Source organism: Martes martes, assembly GCF_963455335.1.
Source record: "Martes martes genome assembly, chromosome: 2".
In the NCBI taxonomy this organism is placed as follows: domain Eukaryota; kingdom Metazoa; phylum Chordata; class Mammalia; order Carnivora; family Mustelidae; genus Martes; species Martes martes.
Genome location: NC_137889.1, coordinates 134,680,137 through 134,700,102, shown reverse-complemented (window position 1 = coordinate 134,700,102; position 19,966 = coordinate 134,680,137).

Here is a 19,966-nt window from a genome sequence, read left to right as displayed (position 1 = left end):
GATACACAACTCATGCTCAGTGAAGCAGGGGGAAATATATTATCCCTCTGCCATGCTGTGACTTGCATATATTCCATTCGAGCTTCATGGGGGCATTAAATCCAGAGAGAGATCAAAAGAAAATACAGGCACAGACTTCCACTGCTTTTACAGCAGCTTCTGTTGGCTCAATGCTATTTGCATAGAGTGCAAAAGGCTCAATTGCTTCTTCAAAAGAGAAATTTTGTTAAAACATTATTTTCTCTAAGTTTTTTTCTCTTGCAAGTTACATTGCCCTAAATTGCCTGAAAATCCGGGGAGATTTTTAATAAATGATAACTCAAGGGAAAAGGTTCTACTCCAGTTTAATAATGATGGAGTGTGGAAAAAATTTTTAAAAAGTTACTTACAAATTATTGCAATAAGTTCAAAACTGTATTTCCTAAAGACATGATTTTCACAAAACTTGTTTCAAATAATTGTTTTTGTCTGACTTATTTCCTTCCATTCTTTTGTTGCTAGCACTTTACAAACAAAAATAAAGGCGCCCCAGGTTAATTAATAAATTCCATGGGCAAATACTGTTTACTTTCTTCAGAATAGCATAACAAAACAAAAACAAACGTGGGGAGTAACTTTTCACAAGAGTTATCATTTTCAATTTTTGTATAGTACATAGTACATTAGGCTGTTCAAGCCACTGAAATTGTGGGGCAGGGTGAGGTTTCCAGAGGATTATAGAAAGTACTCAGCAATGCCTCTTTGCTTCACATACCGAACTAATCCTGGGGTCAGACTGTGTTGTCGAACCAGAGAGATCAAGCATTGTGATCACCCACATCTGTGAAAATGTAAGTGTAAAGAGAGGTGTTAAAACTCTGGATAGCAATCCTCTTGGCAATACAAAACAAGGGTCAGGATGGCATTAAACTAAGGGAGGAAAGCCAGAAATTTTGCATCCTAGCCATTGTAGACTCTATTACTGTGACCTCTGAAACAAAGAGATGGCATTTTAAGTGAGAATTTTGCACTTTCACAGGAAACTTGACAGTAGTTTTAGTCTAAAAAAGAGAAAATCGAGGCTGAGGGTCTATCAATCATCATTAAGTTCAGTTGGCACAACAGAGGTATAGTCACTCTCACATTGTTGAAGGCTGGAAGTTTGTAGTCCAGAGCTACGGCGGGGGTGGGCGGACTACAGAATTGCTAGGAACTCAGGTTCTCTCCACCTGACTGCTTTGCCTTTCTTAGGGGGGTTCAAGATGGTGACTGGAACTCTAGCTAACATGGTGAAAGGAAATAAAGAGCAGATAAGGAGTACATGACGTGTTCTAATGGAGTTTCCTAGGACCTGCCTCATACCATTTTTCTTTACATCTCATTGGTCCTCACTTAATTCCACCATCACACGTAGCTGCAAAGGAAGTTTGGAAACATAGTCTTAATTCAGGGAGTCTTCTGCTGAGTTAAGAATCAAAAGTTCTGTTAGTGGTCGAAAGGGAAGAAAGGATATTGGGGGTGGTAACCTCTTATCTCTTTTACGGTGAGATTAAATAATTGCTTAGGATCACACAGTTTGCTAATTGTAGAGATTAAAAGTAGGTCTCCTGATGGTACAGTGCTCTTTGAATCAAAGAAAATGACCTTCTAAGCTCAAAGAGGAAAAATTTATATATAGAGGGAAATGAGAATAAAGGGCATTATGATTTTAAAGGGTTGGAAAGTTGGTTTTAAGCATTGTTTTACTCATGCATTTTTACCTATTAAAACATGATTCCCATTCTATTCAGTTTTATTCTCTGTAGTGTAAAATAGAAAAAAAAAGTCTTAGAATATAGAGATGATATTCAAATTTCCCATCCAGCAGCACTGGTGAAGCAATAAGAGACAGAGAGTCTCTTAACTTGGGCTGTAGATCTCAAGTGGGCACTGCACACTGCCTGGAGAGCTGTTAGGTGCCCAGGCCAACTCCTCCATCACTCTGTTATCCATGCTTTCTCTCATTTCCCTAGCATTTGATACTCTTTCCCCTCACTGTTGGTTGATGACCTTACCTGCTGTTTCACTGAGAGAATAAAGACAAACACAAAGGAATTTCTGCCTGCTCCCGCCATCCCAGATCCACCTGCCACTGGATCCACATGCATGGCTTTCCCTCTCATTACAATGGATGCACTGTCCGGTTTCTTTTGAAGGCCAACTCTACACTCATGCATGGATCCCATCCCTTCTTCCTTCTCAAGGACTTTGCTCCTGCAGTTATGTTCTCTTGCTCCAGCATCATTTTCTCTTTCTTTATACAATCATTGCTACCAGCATTCAAAGATATTCTAAAATCACTCACTGTAGACCAGAGGTCACATCCCCTTTCAGGCATTTTCTTTTCTCATTGAAAGAAGGGTGTTACTCATTCCTTGGCTCTTTCCACTCAGGCTTTCATCTCCAGCATACCACTGAAATCCTTCTTGGTGAGACTACGAATGGTTCCCATCTTACCAAATCCTACGGGCAATTCTCAACTCTGATCTTAACTTGACCCGTTAGTTAACACTTGATCCCATTGTTCACTTCTACTCTCTGGAAGCATATTTTTCATTTGGCTTCGGTAGCTCTATTACTCCTTGTGTTCTTCCCATGCAATGGCTGTGCCTTCCCTTTCTTTCTTTTCTGGCTCCCCTCTCCCTGACCTAACAATTTTGGGGGTGCCCCTTTTCCTGGTCTTTCTCTCTAGATGATCTCATTCACTATTATGACTTTATATATTAGCTATATCAAGGTGGTTCTGAATTTACATCCTGACTACTTTCCTTTCCTCTGGGCTCCACACTTGTAAGTCTAACTCCCTCTTCTACATACCCCTCTCCCCAAATATCTTTTTTTTTTTTAAAAGATTTTATTTATTTATTTGACAGACAGAGATCACAAGCAGGTAGAGAGGCAGGCAGAGAGAGAGGAGGAAGCAGGCTCCCCACAGCGCAGAGAGCCCGATGCGGGGCTCAATCCCAGGACCCTGGGATCATGACCTGAGCTGAAGGCAGAGGCTTTAACCCACTGAGCCACCCAGGCACCCCAAAAGAGAACTCTTAATTCTCGTTTTTCCCAAGCATTTCTTCCTCTCATTTCAGTATACAGCACCATCATTCACTAGATGAATCAGGTCAAAAACTGGGAGTTATCCTTGATGCCTATCTCACAAACCACACATTTAATATATCAGAAAAGCATAATCTCTAACCTCAAAACACATCTAGGATTTAATCAGTTCCATTGTGTTCACCATTACTTTTCCTAGTCCAAGGCCCCCATTTAGACTCCTAATTGGCTTTTTTGGCTTCTAATCTTGCCCATCCCAAGTCACAAGCTTCAGAGTTATCTGACTGAAATGTAAATCAGGCCATGTACGTCACTTTTCTGCTCAAAATCCTCCAGTGGATTTATTCAATCAGAATAAAATCCCAGCTCTTTACTGTGGTTTTCAAGGCTCCATTGGATATGCCCTCTTCCTGTCCATGCAATCTCATCTCCTGCCACTCTTGGCTCTAACACACTAGCTCTTCAAGTCCTCAAAAATACTTAGCTTGCCGCTACTTCAGGGCCTTTGAACATATTATTCCCTGGGCTTGGAGACATCTGTCCCCAGATATCTGTAAGGACTGCTCTCCCATTTTATACAAGTCTTCATTCTGATATCATTTTTTCTCAAATGGGCCTGCTGTGAGTATGCATGCCACCTTCACATTAATTCCCTTACTGGGGTTATTTTAACTCACAGTGCTTATTACTATACAACATTGCATTACATGTACACAGGATTTTTTTTTTTATTGTCTATCTCCCCTACAGTGTAAGTCCCATGATGGCAGAAGTTTTGTGTTGCTTACTCCTTTATCCTCTGTGCCTAGAAAAGTTCAAGGTGGTGTGTGTGTGTGTGTGTGTATGTGTCATGCGTGCACACATGCGCATAATATGTGACTGAAAGATTCTGAAGCTTTGGAGAGACTTTAGTCAGCTACCAGAAAAAAAATAATAGTTTATATCTGTTTTCACTTAATCTGTGCTGGGCTGCCTAACCTTTATGCCTTTCTTCTTTCTGGAAAAACGAATCAGTATGCAGCAAGATCAAGAGCAGTTGGGAAGCAAAGGTCAATCTGATGCCCACTCTACAAGCTTTGCATCTCAAAGATGGCACTGTGGCCAGAAACAGATCCATTAGCTGCTTGAGCACATGCTACACTTCAAACACTGAAAAATAGGGGGAATTATCTTCTGAATCAAGCAATTCACTGGAAAACCCTGGTTGCAAAGGAACATGTGCAAATTTCATCTTTTCTTTCAAGCTCATCTCTATTTCACAGAGGCATCCATTCCACACTTGTCGAAATGTATTGGGTTTGAAAATCATTCTCAGGATGTTCGGAGTTGCATCAAGGACACCAGAGGAAGGGGGGGGGAACAATGTAGTTAAGCAGAAAAAAGAGACTCAGAGGACCAGGAGAATTTGTTTCTGGCATCCATTTAAAGTCTTTTTTGTGTGTATGACAGCATTACCTGTGGCACCCAATCCCCCTCCATTTACATAAAAAGCAACAGGCCTACTTTTTAGCCTCAAGCAACTCCTGACAGTTTTTGGCTGGGTAACTTGAAGGAGGGTGAATCACAACCAATTTTAAGGGGGAGGTGAAAACAGCTGTTTAATACCAGAAATGCTATCCTGCCAGAGGGGAAAACATGTTTTCTACGTGTATGTAAGTGATCCTGGGTATTAGGAACTTTGTTTCCTGTCTATGATGAATACCTCGACTGTAGATAAGGTTGACAATATTCAGTTAAGTTGTTTTAACCAAGTTTTGTGACATGATTGTCAGTCCTTTAATGCTTCTAACAGAAAAGAACCACTCTTTGGTTTCCGTGTACATTTAGCTTGAGGTGTGTAGCCCTAGCTTTGGCCTGCGTTCTGTGATTGCTTTCATCCCATTGAAACAGCAAAAGTATTAAGTTTGCCTTTGGCAAAGAGCCAATTTAGTGTTCAGGTACGGAGATACACGAATGCCCTTATCATCATCCCTGGCTGGCTTGCTAATCAGTCCTGAGTTAGCTCTGGACTTGGCCTTTCCTTGGCTCCTTCTCCTACTCCCTTCCTGAAAACAGAATCTATCCAGGGCTAGATAATGGCAGGAGTCCCTAATAATCAAATTAATGCAAATATATCAAGGAATTAGAAACAATTCAATGCATACTTTCCACAGATGTTAATTAAGAGGAGTAGGGGGTTTAATTTGGAATTTTAGGCAAAAGCCATTTTGGGCCTGGGACAGAGGAAGAGTCCCTAGAAAAGGGACTCTATTTTATATAGGTGGCCACCTATATATATAGGCTCACCATTTAGATAGCCTTTACCTCAAGTGTAATATTATGTATAAATCAGGCCAGGTTATGTTTGACCATCATCCTTCTAATTAGGCTCTGACCCAGACCTCTAGCATAAATTTGGTGCCATCCCACTTGGCTTTTAAATATTTGTGCTTAATTTCTTTCAAATTTCTTTCTTTTACTTGCAGATGTTTTTGGAAGGTCAGTGAAAAATGTTTCTCCGTAAATTTGGCCCAAGTCTGACTCAACTAGACAGAACTGTTAGTTCACACATACCTTATTATTTTTTAGATAGCGACTGCTCTTGGATAGAGCAAGTAACTCACCTGGAAGAATTTCAGTAAGATCAATGGAGCATTCTTTGAAGAAACAAACCCATCTAAGCATAAATCTACTATTTTTAGTATTGGATCTGAAAATCCTCTTCTTCTAAGTCTTTGGCCATGATCTCTGTTAAAACAGCCAGCTCTTCAAACCATAGATCATTAGGAGCTTTCATATTGGACTTTTATCCCGATCCTGAAGGCTAGAAGGCAGTGTGTTTCATTTTAAGTTCCGCCACATGGACAAGAGCAGGATGATTTCTAACTGAACTAAATCCCTCTTGTCATTTATTTTTATGATAATAGTAAGATCTGTGAACATTTCGGAGGCTTTGGGATAAAAGAAAATACCGTTTTTAACTTTCACTACACTTGCCACTTGGGGACTTGTATTGTTCATTCTTTCTTAAGAAATCACCTAAATAGATTAAGTGCTCCATATGGCTTTGGAGAAATGGAAAATACTGATGGAAAAGGTGCTGGTGACCACAACAATACACTTGCAATTGCCATTTAGCTTATCCCTTTGTAATCCTCTGTTCCACCTCACTGAGGCTGGTAATGTGAAAACCAAACCAAGTGCCCCCAACGCTCAGCACGGGGATTGCTGAGCTCCTCGCACCAGCCCCATCACCTCCCTCAATCCTTTTCTCCTGCGGATGTAATCTTTTTATGGACAGAGAATGCCACTGGGGGGCTCCTCAAGCTTCTTTATTCTTTGAGGCAGCCGATGCAGATGTGGCAGGTCAGTGTCTGCTTTCGCTTTTTTTGCTGTTAAGAACTCAGAGGCTTGCTGTTAGAGGACATGATGGTCCCTGGCAGGTGGCGTAAAACCTTGGTCCATGCACGAGGTATGAGCTCTGGACCAGCAGAATCGGCATTGCTGGGAGGCGAGTCAGAAAGGCAGAATCTCATGTTCCAAACTGGACCCAGCAAACCAGAATCTGCATTTTGACAAGATTCCTAGTGATTCATATTTTGCGCCCGAGGTTTACGTTTGAGAAGCACAAGCCCTCAACGGCTTCATTTACTTCCCTTCTGCTTCCAGAGAAGACTCTCCCGGAGGAAGTGCCACAGGCGTTAACATTTCTCACTTGTTCCTTAGCCTTCGTGTTCCCAGGTAGGGAAGTATATAGTCTTCCTTCTCTGCCGTCTGCCCTGGCTTGACAATGTAAACCTTTCGATTTCACGTTTAGGTGTCCTTTTATACTTAATAGTTGATCTTTAGGAAAAGAAATCAATATTTGCCCACAAGTCATTCCTTTTTGGGCCCGTTTCAAAAGAAGAAAAGAATTGATGAATATTCTTAGCATCTGCCACAGCCTTTATAAAGCTGCAAATCTCTTAGGTCAGCAGAGAATCTATGATGACTACTAAAGTGTACAAATACCGTTTGAAAAGGCATTGAAAAAATTCTTACCTAAGGCATGCCTCTCTCTTCCTTCACTGAAGCAGCTCACACAAAGACCACTGGGGCAAGTCTTCAAAGGGGGCAATTCTCTGCAGAAAGCCGCTCAACGGGATTTGCAACAAAGGACTTCTCAAGATCAACAGCAGCTTGCTGACACTAGAGTGGGTTGAGGGATTGAAAAAAATGATTAAAACAAAATTAAGATACAACAGTAGTGTGGAGAGATCCTGTGGGGTCTGTAATGGGGTCCTATGGAAGAAGAGGAATAAACCAGCAGTTTTATGGAGATTGGGATAGGAAGCTGTTGAAGTTGATGGACTGAAGTGGTGTTCCTTTTTTGTATTCTTAGAAAATAATTGTGATTTATCCCCATAGATATCAGTAAACACACGAAGTTTATAATGCCACATGCTATATTGCTATAAAGTTCTAAAATAGCTAAGTTGAATAACTTATTCTATACTTGAGTAAATGTAGTTCCTTAAATTCAGACTGTTTTTGAGGTTTCCCAGTTCAATTAGTATAATTTCCACGCATAAATCCAGACACGAACTCTCTTAGCCACAGATGACCATACAAGATGTGCTTATACAGGTCTTGGTTTCATAATGCTTATCATATCAATATTCTTGACTATCAGTTTGGAAAACAATTTAAGGTATTAAATTCTTTAAGGATATTTGGAAAGCCAAAGAGGACAGGACTTCCTGTCAAGAGACGACAGCTTGGGATAGGAGTGTAGGTAAAAGTAGGTTTCCTGTGGAAAACACTATGACCTGGACATACGGTCACACACATTATACACTGTACTACTTCAGGGGGTAACATTCACATGGCTTCCATGAATGCCATTCCACAGTTACAGAAAAATGAGACAGCTATGTATCTTGTCATGTACCCAATATACTCCTTGTAAACTTTAGTCTCACTCAGTCTCAGTAATATTTAAAATTCTCTAATTAGCCTAGAGCCATGTAAAATTTATAGAGTAGCTCCAAAAATGCTCCTTACATATCCTGCCTTTTGATGTATGAAAGGAATCTGACAAAGTTAAAAGTGAGTGCTATTATTTTTTTAATGGGAAAATGTGCTGGAATGCTGTTTTTGAATGCCTTTCTCAAAATTATAATTGTGAACTGGCATTTATTTAAATATATACATTCAAATGGCACTTATAATAAAACACTTCACCAATGTTACTCTCTATCATATGTTGGTTGGCCGTGTGGGCTCTGGAGTCCACAGCTGGGACCAAATCCTTCCTCTTTCACCACTGAGTCCTGCCATCTTCTCAACCTTCTTCATTTGAAGCATGGAGATGATCATGGTATCCACATACTTCATACAGATGCTCTGAAGATGATAGGCTATGATACAAAGCCCACTAATCGTAGTATCCAGCATAGAGTCTAAATAAATGTTAGGGACAATGTGTCTTAATCCAATGTTCTCACGTCCATATTGACCTCTTCTTAATTTTTCTGAGAGGTTTTGAAGCTAGCCAGGTTCCCATTTAGCAATATCTTGAAATCACAAAAGGAGCAAAAGATCACTGTAAGGTGCATATTTGCATTTAGCACTATTTTCTGAGGGAAAATGGTAATTCTTACTCTACTCACCCCCTACCTCTGGAATCTGAGTTAGAGAGATTCGGATGAATGCCACTGAAGAATTTTGGGCTTTTATTGGGCCAGCTGCTAAAACTCCTGCCTTTTCATTTCATTTCATTTCATTACTTTTTTTTTTAACTTTTTAAAAAGATTTTATTTATTTTAGAAAGAAAGAGAGAGAGAATGAGAGAGAGAGAGAGCGTGTGCAAGCATGAGTTGGGGGGTGGAGAGGAGAGGCAGAGGGAGAGGGTGAAGCAGGTTTCCTGCTCAGGGAGGAGGAGTCTCCCTCAGCAGGGAGCCTGGTGTTGGTGTCATGGGGCTCGACCCTAGGGCCCTGGAATCATGACCTGAGCAGAAGGCAGATGCTTCACTGAGCCACTCAGGTATCCCTCATTTCTTTTCTTGAAGACAGGATGAGTGGGGCTCTGATAGCCATGAGTACTGCCCACCAAATGTGTCTAGTTCTCTTTAGCACATGAAGAATCATGTTTCCCTGCCCACATAAACTTGGGTGATCCATGAGCTTGCTTTGGCTAAAGAAGTGTGAAAGCACATGAAATTTCTGACTTTGAAGAGGAATCTTTTTTTTTTTTTTTTTTAAGATTTTATTTATTTATTTGACAGAGAGAGCGATCACAAGCAGGCAGAGAGGCAGGCAGAGAGAGAGGGGGAAGCAGACTCCCCGCTGAGCAGAGAGCCCGTTGTGGGGCTTGATCCCAGGACCCTGAGATCGTGACCTGAGCCGAAGGCAGAGGCTTTAACCCACTGAGCCACCCAGGCGCCCCTTTGAAGAGGAATCTTTAATGCTGACTGCTTGGTTAATAAGCTCTTGCTCCCTTCTGCTTTAGTGATTGTATAAGCATGAGTGCCGATGGAGCAGCGAGTGGCTTGGATCCCTGTGAGACTTTAAGGAGCAAAGGCCCCTGCTGGCCTGTGATGGACACATAGCATGAGCAAGGTACAAAGCTCTGTGGTCTCAAGCCACTGAGATTGTTTGTTGTTGTGGCATCACGTGCTCCCCCCCCCCCCCGCCCAATTTCTCTAAGAAGCCCTGTGAGAGCACTGCTGTCTCTAAGCTATTTTTTTTTTAAGATTATTTATTTATTTATTTATTTGACAGACAGAGATCACAAGTAGTCAGAGAGGCAGGCAGAGAGAGAGAGGAGGAAGCAGGCTCCCCGCTGAGCAGAGAGCCCAATATGGGGCTTGATCCCAGGACCCTAAGACCATGACCTGAGCGGAAGGCAGAGGCTTTAACCCACTAAGCCACCCAGGTGCCCCTAAGCTATTTTCTAAGAGCTGCGGGTTATGTGCTGGTGATGGTCAATGTATGGTCCTTCTTGTAAATATAAAGTTTCTGATTTTTTTAAACACTATATATAGATAGATAGATAACATGTAATAAATCAGCTAGTTTATATGTTTTGAACATTTACTAACAAATAATAAGCATTACTTATTAAAGTGTCAATCATTCATTATCTTAAAAATCAACATATGATCTTTAACAAATTAATCTTTCCTAGTTAAGTCTACCATTATTGAAGAGGAACTGAGGTAGAATAGGTTTCTATATCCTAGTCTCAATTCCATTTATTTTTTAAGACCCCTGAGTAAACTTTATCTGATTGAGGATAAAAGACTTCGAAGTAACTGGTTAATTTTCTTAAAATATAGAGAAGAATATTAAAATTTACACAAAGAGTTTCTTCCTACAAAATGGCATTGAACCAGGATAAAATTGTTATTGATTTTTGCATATTATTTATAGTGTTGTATGAAGGTGACAAACGTGGAATGCAGCAATGGTTGCTGTATTTTGAATGCTACTCAACCCAATTTAAAGAAAACAGAAAAGTATTTCACAAAGAACCTTTGAAAATTAGGAAGTGGAAAGCATGGCTACTAAGAGACTCATGGGGCTAGAAAAATAATCCGTTTAGAAAACCATGAAAGTGGGGGTGCCTGGGTGGCTCAGTGGGTTAAGCCTCTGCCTTTGGCTCAGGTCATGATCTCAGCGTCCTGGGATGGAGCCCCGAGTCGCGCTCTCTGCTCAGTGGGGAGCCTGCTTTCCCCTCTCTCTCTGCCTGCCTCTCTGCCTACTTGTGATCTCTGTCTCTGGCAAATAAATAAATAAAATCTTAAAAAAAAAAAAAAGAAAACAATGAAGGTTTTGTTCAATTATATCTTGGATAGAAAATTTGTATTTTTATATACTTTAAAAATATTATGCTGTAGCTGATTGAAAAGAAGAAATAGAAAAAAGTCATAGATTCATAACCAATAATTTCTCTGCTAAAACAAATTGATTAGGACAATAAACATAAATGATATGAAAAATTAATATGTTTTTAGCAACCAAACCAAAAATATGAAAAGGAAAACAGGCAATTGATTTATCAGGAATTAAATTCTGTTTCTACAGGACAATTTAAATCCCTATATTCACTGATCATATCCGCTTTGATGTATTTTATAGGAATTTGTTCTAAAATTCTAATGTTGGTTTAAAGATCATTCTTGATTATTCTGTTACCTTAGTGATAGATGATAGATGTATCAAGGGTTCGATGAATTTTTACGCAGCAAGATTTGTTGTTTTGGTCACCTGTTAGGGATGATACTGGCTTATTCATTTAGTGACCCACATGGCATGTTTTCTGTGTTTCTTCATAGTAGTGAATTCTTTTTTTTTTTTTTTTTTTAAGATTTTATTTATTTATTTGTCAGAGAGAGAGAGAGATAGAGCTCAAGCAGGGGAAACTGCAGACAGACGGAGAAGCAGACTCCCGTTTGAGCAGGGAGCCCGATGCAGGGCTCGATCCCGGGACCCTAGGATCATGACCTGATCCAAAGGCAGATGCTCAACAACTAATCCACCCAGGCATCCCAGAATATTCTTATTATAAGAGATATTTCATTTAAGGATCCTCCTTCGTTTCAGAGATGTGGGAACTGAAGTTCAGAGAGGTTAAGGAAATCACTGACGGACACTGTTGCAGATTTACTTTTGTGGGCTACCTTAGAAAATGTACAGCCTATTTCGTTTCTCACCTATGTGATTATGTGATGATGTGTGGATAAGAAGGACGTTAGGGAAATGGCACCTATCATCTGGTCCCCATTCTTATATCCCTTGACTCCGAGAAGACTAATGTATCTGGTCTTACGTCTTTGGACCTCACTCAGAGGCTCAGATCCCTATCTTGCCCACCCCAGAGAGGACAAGACCTGGAATGTTGAGTTCCAGGATATCCTTCTAATGGAAAACCCTATTGTAATTATGGCAACTCAGCCAGTGTGCCTGACACAGCACGTGAAGATACAGAGACTTCCTTAAATTCAACTTCCCTACAGACTGCCTTTTTAATTACATTATATTTTCACCTTTCTAAATCATCTTTTTGTTTATTAAGTTTAGACTTTCTTAAATCAGGTGACAAAAATTCAAGCTGTTACGTAGTGAAACTACGTGCCAGATAACAATTCTCCTTCAGCAGGATTGTCTTTTTATAGGGTTGTTTCCTCAATTATTTGAATATTTGGTTGCATCTTATTTGATTATTTAAAAAAAAATTTGAAAATGAAGGCCTGAAAATATCAAACATAATGATAACAAAGCAGACACGGAAACCCTTTGACCTGTGAAAGTGACGAATCTTCAGTTCAGATACTCATTGACCTAGACAGCTTCCGTGTATCAACTTAGAAGGATATGAAAAAATAAAAAATATGTATTTCATAAGTATAATCATCCTACTCTTAATGAAGTCATGCTTTTACTGTCTATGAAAGTGTGCCATGATCCAAATACAATTTTACATTTCTTACCCACTATATTGCTGGTATAAATGCTGAGTAAAGTGTCTGATCTTGATCACTTATAGGCATCGAATATAGCTGCATAAACCTATTTATTTGTATTTGTTCTTCTCCGGTGAGAAAATAAGTCCTGCAGAAACTAGAAATGTCAGTAGAAGCATTGTCTTCTTTCTGGCTATATCCACAGCACTAGCTGTGACACAGAATAGACACTTGCTCAGAGTAGGTGCTCATTAAATATTTATGTAGAACACGTGAGTGAGGAATTACTGTTTTACATAATTACACTTGTTACCCATGTCTTTATAGACACCCATGCCTTCTTATACTTGTTTTAAAAATATTATCCTTCAGCCTTAAAATGATTCTTTGCTTCTTTTACTCATATTCCTACTCAGTACTTTCAGGCCCACTTATGGTTATTCAGGAATTTATTGAACTAGAAAACGCACTGCATGTTTGATGGCTGCGGTGTACTATCTTTAAAGCCACTTTTTCTTGCAGCCTTTCATAGACTTTTATAAAATTTACCCTGATGTGTGTGCATGTGTGTATTTTTTTAAACAATTCCCTGAGGTTTAGTTTCCAAATCTTTCTCAGCATATCGTTATAGCCAATGATTCCAGCTAAGAGTTCCCTGGGTGAGTTCAGAGAGCATCCTGTCGGTTGGCTTTTGATTTTCAATAAAATCCAAGTTCTCGCAGCTAGTTTTCTTCCTGTCTAAGGGCTGGTGGGCCAGTGTAATTTCAATAGCCATTACTGCTAGGCAGCTTCAGGAACGCAATGTCATCGAGCGACATGCAAAAATGAGGTTTTATCACCTGTTCCAAGTTCTTTACCATTCTGCTTTCTCGGGAGCATTCTATTTCGTAGAAGAGCAGAAAACTTAAAAAGCACACAAAAATGGGCCCCTCGGTATCTGTGCGGATGGGGAAAGGCTGTACAGACCCCACTGAAAAGAGAACAATACAGCCCACACATTAAAATCTTACTGGCTTTCTGTTCATTTGCCTTGGAGCCGAGAAGCAGGTGAAGAAAAAAATGAAAATAATATGTTCTGATTTGAACGGGGGAGTTTTGATTCTCCAAAGTTGCTTCTTTGGCCCTCTGAATCGTTTCTGAGATGATGCAGCATTGAATTGGCCACCTGAAATTGCTGGGATCAGATGAGGATATATTCTGTGCCAGGGAATCAGAGTCTGAAGTTCGGCCTGACTTTTTCCCATTTCCCGTGTTTTAGCACCCTTTAGGTAACAGAATTATTTTTCACGTAAAACTGCAGGCATCTTAACTGCTCCCTCCCTGGATCATCCATCTGTCTCTCTTCTTCGGGTCTCATTTTCTCTCTGTTTCTTTTTTCTTCCCTTTCCATTCGGGGCAGTGCATGTCTGGCAGCTATTTTGCTGGAAAGAACATTGCATTGTCTATTTTGTTTTAACATTTAAATGCTCAACTTGAATTTTTGTCTCTTTAGACATCATGCAAGAATGGTACACATTGAAGTTTTAAGATATAATTTCTTTTCTCCTCTCTCCACCCCTCGTCTCCGGCAGCCCTGTAACATAGCTCATTGCTTTGCATTTCTCAACCATTCAAGTGTTTACGGAATCTAACGATCCTGATCTCTCATTTCCTTTTTTATAAGCAGAAAATGATAGCTGTATATGGCACCGTTCCCAGGGAAGCTGTATGGAAAGGGACAGACAAATTGATGCCAGGGTATGGAAAACAGCCATAGGTATGTGCTTTGAAAGGAGTCATCCCACCAACTCAACTGCCACGTTTCATGGTCTAAGGACGGTTCATCTTCATTTACTGAGAGAAATGAAATTTGAAAGATGCATTTGAAAATTTCCCTAATCAATCTGCTTTTGAAATTCAGCATAACAGGCGTAGAATGGCTCTATCGAAAAGAAAAAAAAAAGAGTAATGCCAAATGAATTAAACAGCTGAGGCCCCAGTGGGAGGTGAGGGCTACTGAGCAGGACAGTTGTCCGTGGAGAAACAAAGCCAAATATGAATAGTAATTAGTAACTTATTTTTCTGTACACATTAGCCCACAGGAACAAGCCCTTACGAAGTAGTGCTGTGGCAAGAGAAACTGATTAAAATCTGTAAGAATCTTTCTAGCACTACATTTGTATTTCTTTAGGTCACAAGATTATTTTAGCTATCTCCTTTTTGGGATTCCTGGAAAATCCCCGGGCCTGGAGCTGGATGTAAAGAAGATCAGTCCAAAATCAGAATAATTGGGGTGCAGTGGCTGGAAAGACCCTTAGAATGGATTCAGGGTTGGGCATTACAGGTGGTGATCTAAACAGACATAGGGAGTGTGGAATTGGGGTCCTGCGATTAGAAAGGGGGGAAATCAGGCAGTAGGCGCTGACAAAATTCATGTAATAATGCCAGTAATTATATGCCAGACCCATTTCTAAGCACTTTACATGGTTTATTTCATTAGTACTCAGACAACTGTGGAATATGTCTATTGCCCCCAGTTCACAGATGAAGAAACTGAGCATGGGGAGTTTAAGTAACTTGCCTGAGGACACACAGGAAATAAATGCCAGAGTCAAATTTTGATCCTATGATTCTAAGTCCTACACTGTCCTGCAAGCAGGTAAATAGCTTTAAGGAGACCTAGTCTGTAGTCTAGAGGGTGACTCCCTCAGAGACTTGAGGTGGAAGTGTATGAGAGAGGTCATCTGGGAAGTATTTGGCTGCGAGTAACCGCATACAATTGAAACACATTGATTGCCTCAATAACTGCAAGTTCAGAGTTAACCGGGATTGTCAGGGCTGGGTCCTGATTCATCTCTCTGTGATTCTTTGGGCTCTATCCTCCTCTCTGTGGATGGCTGGTAAAGAAGTGGCTACTACAATTTTGGATCTCATATCAGCACCGAATGCTGGCTGGGAGAAAAGAAATAGCTGTTCTCTGATGCTGTCTCAGGGCAACAAGGAAGAACTTCCTGGGGGAAGTTAGTGCAAACCTCTTCCTAGATCCCAGGACTGAACTCCGACTCCTGCTTGCGGCTAATCTAGTCACTGACAAGAGGTATGGGATTGCGGTGTGGACCGCCAGAAGCGTGGGTGGGGCTAACTTTCCTGAGCCACGTGAGAGTTGCGAGTTGCGGGGACAACTGGGTACCCAAATAGAATTGCAGATCTCTTAAGGGAAGGAAGAGGACTAGGAGCGAGGTGAACACTCACAATGACTGTTCCAGAGTGGCTACACGTTGGTCTTGGATCTATTGATTACCATATAAATCCGGGGGTGCCCTTCTTAGAACTGGTAAATCTGGGTGGAGCCTGATTCAAAGCTCAGTTTCTTGGTTTAATATGTATTTCTAGGATGGAGCCATAAACAAGGTGAATTAGATGCTGTGCCATTTACCCACCAGCCTAGAATTTCTTAACTCCCTTATGCTGGCAAAACCCAGTTCAAAGCAGCCGCCTTGTTGAAGCAAAGGTCAAGTGGGGTTTCCTATGAGTGGTAGAGCCACATTGATCATTACAAAACGAAGCTGTACATTTAGCATGTCAAGATTGCAGAACTAATTTACTTTCAATATTATGTATAATGCTTTCTTCTATTTGCTGTATTTCTCAAAATTTATTTTTATTTTTTGGTCCTGAGGCTTTATTTAGGGAACGAAATTTTATTGACTAATCTTAGGATTTTTCCTAAACACAAATGTGAAGTTGGTAAAATGTTTTTTCGGTCTCCAGCATTGGGCTTTGGGCAGGAGTGGCAAATACATTGTCCCATATTGCCACTCTTGCCTCCAACTTCCATGGCAGACATCGGTCATTTATCATGGTCCTCTTTCTTGCTGAGCATGCTTGCAGCTAGAAATTATTCTCCATTCAGTGCTCAAGGCGGCCACTGCAGAGCTGGCACAAGAAGTGGAAATTATTTCACATCCTTGCTTGAGGAACTCTGTCTCTGAGAAGAAGCATGGGAGAGTGGAGGAACATTCTAGAACTATATATCAAACATGTAACTCAGCTTTGAATCAGACTTATTACACTTCAGACATGCTTGGGTTTGAATCCAATCTTTGCCATTAACTAATCTGGCAAGTTAACTTACTTCTCTGAGCCTATTTCCTATTTGTAAACTGAGATTAATGATACCAATTTCCTAGCCTATTTGGTGATATTAAATGAGATGGAATATGTACTATTCTTACCAGATTGCTTGGCTCTCTAAATATTAGTTTTTGTTGCCTTTTGATCAAAACCTAGACCAAAGAGATATGATAAATTTATGCAAAATAAGTAACATGTAAAACTATTTGCATTTTAACAGGAAAGTCCCCTTAAATAGAGGAATTAATTGTTGTAATGTTTCATGTTATCTTTAGGGGTCAGATGTTTTAAGCTGGGGTTTCATTTTCTCAAACCTCTCAGATCATCATTGGTTCTATCTAAAGACACGGCTTGATTTTAGTTTCCAAAATGTCAAACTTGGCAGAGACTAGTGTTTTAGGGAATTACAGAGGGAGGAGAATCCATAATCTTTGCCCTTGAGGAAGTCAAACCAGAGGAACACAGTGACAAATAAACATACTGTAGAATACAAATAACTAAAGCCTAGAAATATACCCACATATGCTAAATTATAGCTCCATAAGTGTATTCATTTTTAAAATATCTGCATAGGCAGACAGATCAATGGAACAGAATAGAATCTTAATTAGGTCTAAATACTTCAGGGAATCTATTGTACGATAGAGGTGGCATTTTAAATCAGTGAAGAAAGATAGATTGTTTAATAAATGGTATTAAGAAACTTTTTAGCCATTTAGGGGAGAAACAGATCTATTTGCTTTAAAGAGAAAATACAAAACTGTAGTTTTATAAAGCATTGTGGCAAAATATTTTAAGTAATCTTGTAGTTAAGACCTCAAGTAAGAAACAACTTAGGTAGACATTTAAAAACAAGAGTGATAGAGATAGATTTTGCTATAAAATATTAAAACTTCTGTTTGGAAAAATACAGTAATTAAAAGCAAAAAACAAAACTGAAAAATCTGTACATGTCCAATTTTGTTCCAAAGAGTTATACTAACTTTAACCACACCTGTACTGTATATACACCTATATCTTCAAAATATGTATACAGAGTTCTTATATATCAACAAGAAAAGTACTAACATCTCACAAGTAGACAAAGGATATGAAAAAGGAGTTCAGGGACACCTCGGTTGCTCAGTCGTTAAGTGTTCAGGTCATGATCCCAGGGTCCTGGGATTGAGCCCCACATCAGGCTCCTTGCTCAGCAGGAAGCCTGCTTCTCCTTCTGCCACTCCCCTTGCTTGCATTCCCTCTCTTACTGTGTCCCTCTTTGTAAAATAAATAAATCTTTTTTAAAAAAAGGAGTTCAAAGGAAAAAGTATCTTTTAGGCATCTTCAGTCTCATTTATAATTGAAGACATGTAAATTCAGACCATAAGACAGTTTTCACTTGTCAGGCTGGTGATAGTTATTAAAACCTGGAAATTCATTGTGTGACACAGGGATATATGCAGTGTAGAAATGGTAAAAATGAGTATAGCCTCTTTGGAATGGAACTGGATAACATCAAAATTTGAAGTGTGCAAATCCTACAAGTGTTACTTCTAAAAATTTGTCTTCTGGTTTTATTTGCATCTCTTTACAAAAATTTTTCACTGTGGTCTTATTTATAATAGTAAAAAAGAACAGAACACAACCTCCATGTCCATCAACAAGAGACTGACAAAATATTTTGATGCAGACATGTAATAAATTGTTATATAGCCATTAAAAAGAATGTATCTACATGGGCTGATTTGGACAGATCTGAAAGATATATCGTTAACTCAAACAAAAGGAAGTCAAACACTTAACAGTGTTTATAGACGTATATTAACATTAAAAAGTTTTGAAATGTCATACAAGAAAGTGTTGACTACGGGAGTAACTCTGAGGCTGGGAAGAAGGGTCACTTGTTTTTGGACACTTTTTTGTACTATTTAATTTCTGACCAAAGGTGGGTGTTATTTTCATAATAAATGGATGGGTTGGTGGGCACACAGAGTGATAAGAAAATCAATAGCAAGAAATTTTTCCAGCTAATTTCTCCCATCCATTCCACACTTAGAACCTCCCTCATATCACTGAATCAAAAACAATAACAAATTCTTATTGGGAGACAAGAAATTGAAGCATTTCTGAAAAATAAAAAGTAGATGGAGCCAAAGATTTACACCAAATACACATAAGGAAGAGACTCCTGTGCAAGTTCTCTCAGCTCACCAACAACAGAGATTTGGAGGAAAGGGCCCTGGACCAGCCAGTCTGTAGCATCAGTTAGAACAGCTGGATCAGTTGCTGCTTCTTGAGCCTTGCTTTTTCTAGAATGGGTCAGTAGCGTTATATGTTCACAGCAGATGACATCACTGTGTGCTGGGTCTCCAGAAGCAGAGCAGCATCCTTGGTAGTTGTCAAGACTAAGAAGTCTGTGATTCATCTTCACCGAAAAGTCTATCCATATAGCCCACCAAGCCCCATGTCTCGCTATTCCTCCTGTATAATCTTGAGCAGACGGAAGTAGAAAGCTTGTGGACCTAACATTTTAAAAAACAAAGGTGCTCAAACAGCAAAGACTCAACAAATATTTGAAGACAAGGATCTCTACAAAAGTGAGATACTAAACCTCCTGGGCAAAAGAAATAATATCCCAAGAAAAAAGTTAATATAGCAAACAGATATATTAAAATAACTATTATTAGGGGCGCCTGGGTGGCTCAGTGGGTTAAAGCCTCTGCCTTCAGCTCAGGTCATGATCCCAGGGTCCTGGGATTGAGTCCCGCATCGGGCTCTCTGCTCAGCGGGGAGCCTGCTTCCCTTCCTCTCTCTCTCTGCCTGCCTCTCTGCCTACTTGTGATCTCTGTCAAATAAATAAATAAAATCGTTAAAAAAAACTATAATTAATCAGTATCTTCAGGGATAGGCCATTGGATATTAAGGATATTATAGCCATGAGATAAATCATCTTTAATTAAAATGTGTATTGAAATAAAGTCATATAGTAAGTTTTCTTATGAGTAGTTAAATCTTCTGCCAATTCAACAAGTATGTGTATGTTGGACACTGGACACATTTTGCTGGGTCTAACAATTGCATACTTTCCTGTATTATTTGGGAAGTGTTTCCTCACATGTTTCTTAAAATACCCTTGTAAGATGAGCAAGGCGGGGGCAGGCTTTATTATATCTCAGAAGATTGTGGTTTGGGATAAAGTTGAGTATTTTACTTATGATAAAACAATCAGTGACAAAGCTTAGATTCATCAGAATTTTTAATTCCCAATACATAGCACTTCTAAATCACATGGTCTTTATAAGATATATAATGCTTATCCTACTCTATAAAGTGAAATAGTCACTTTTACTTTTTCTGAAGTCAGGGCACAACCACAC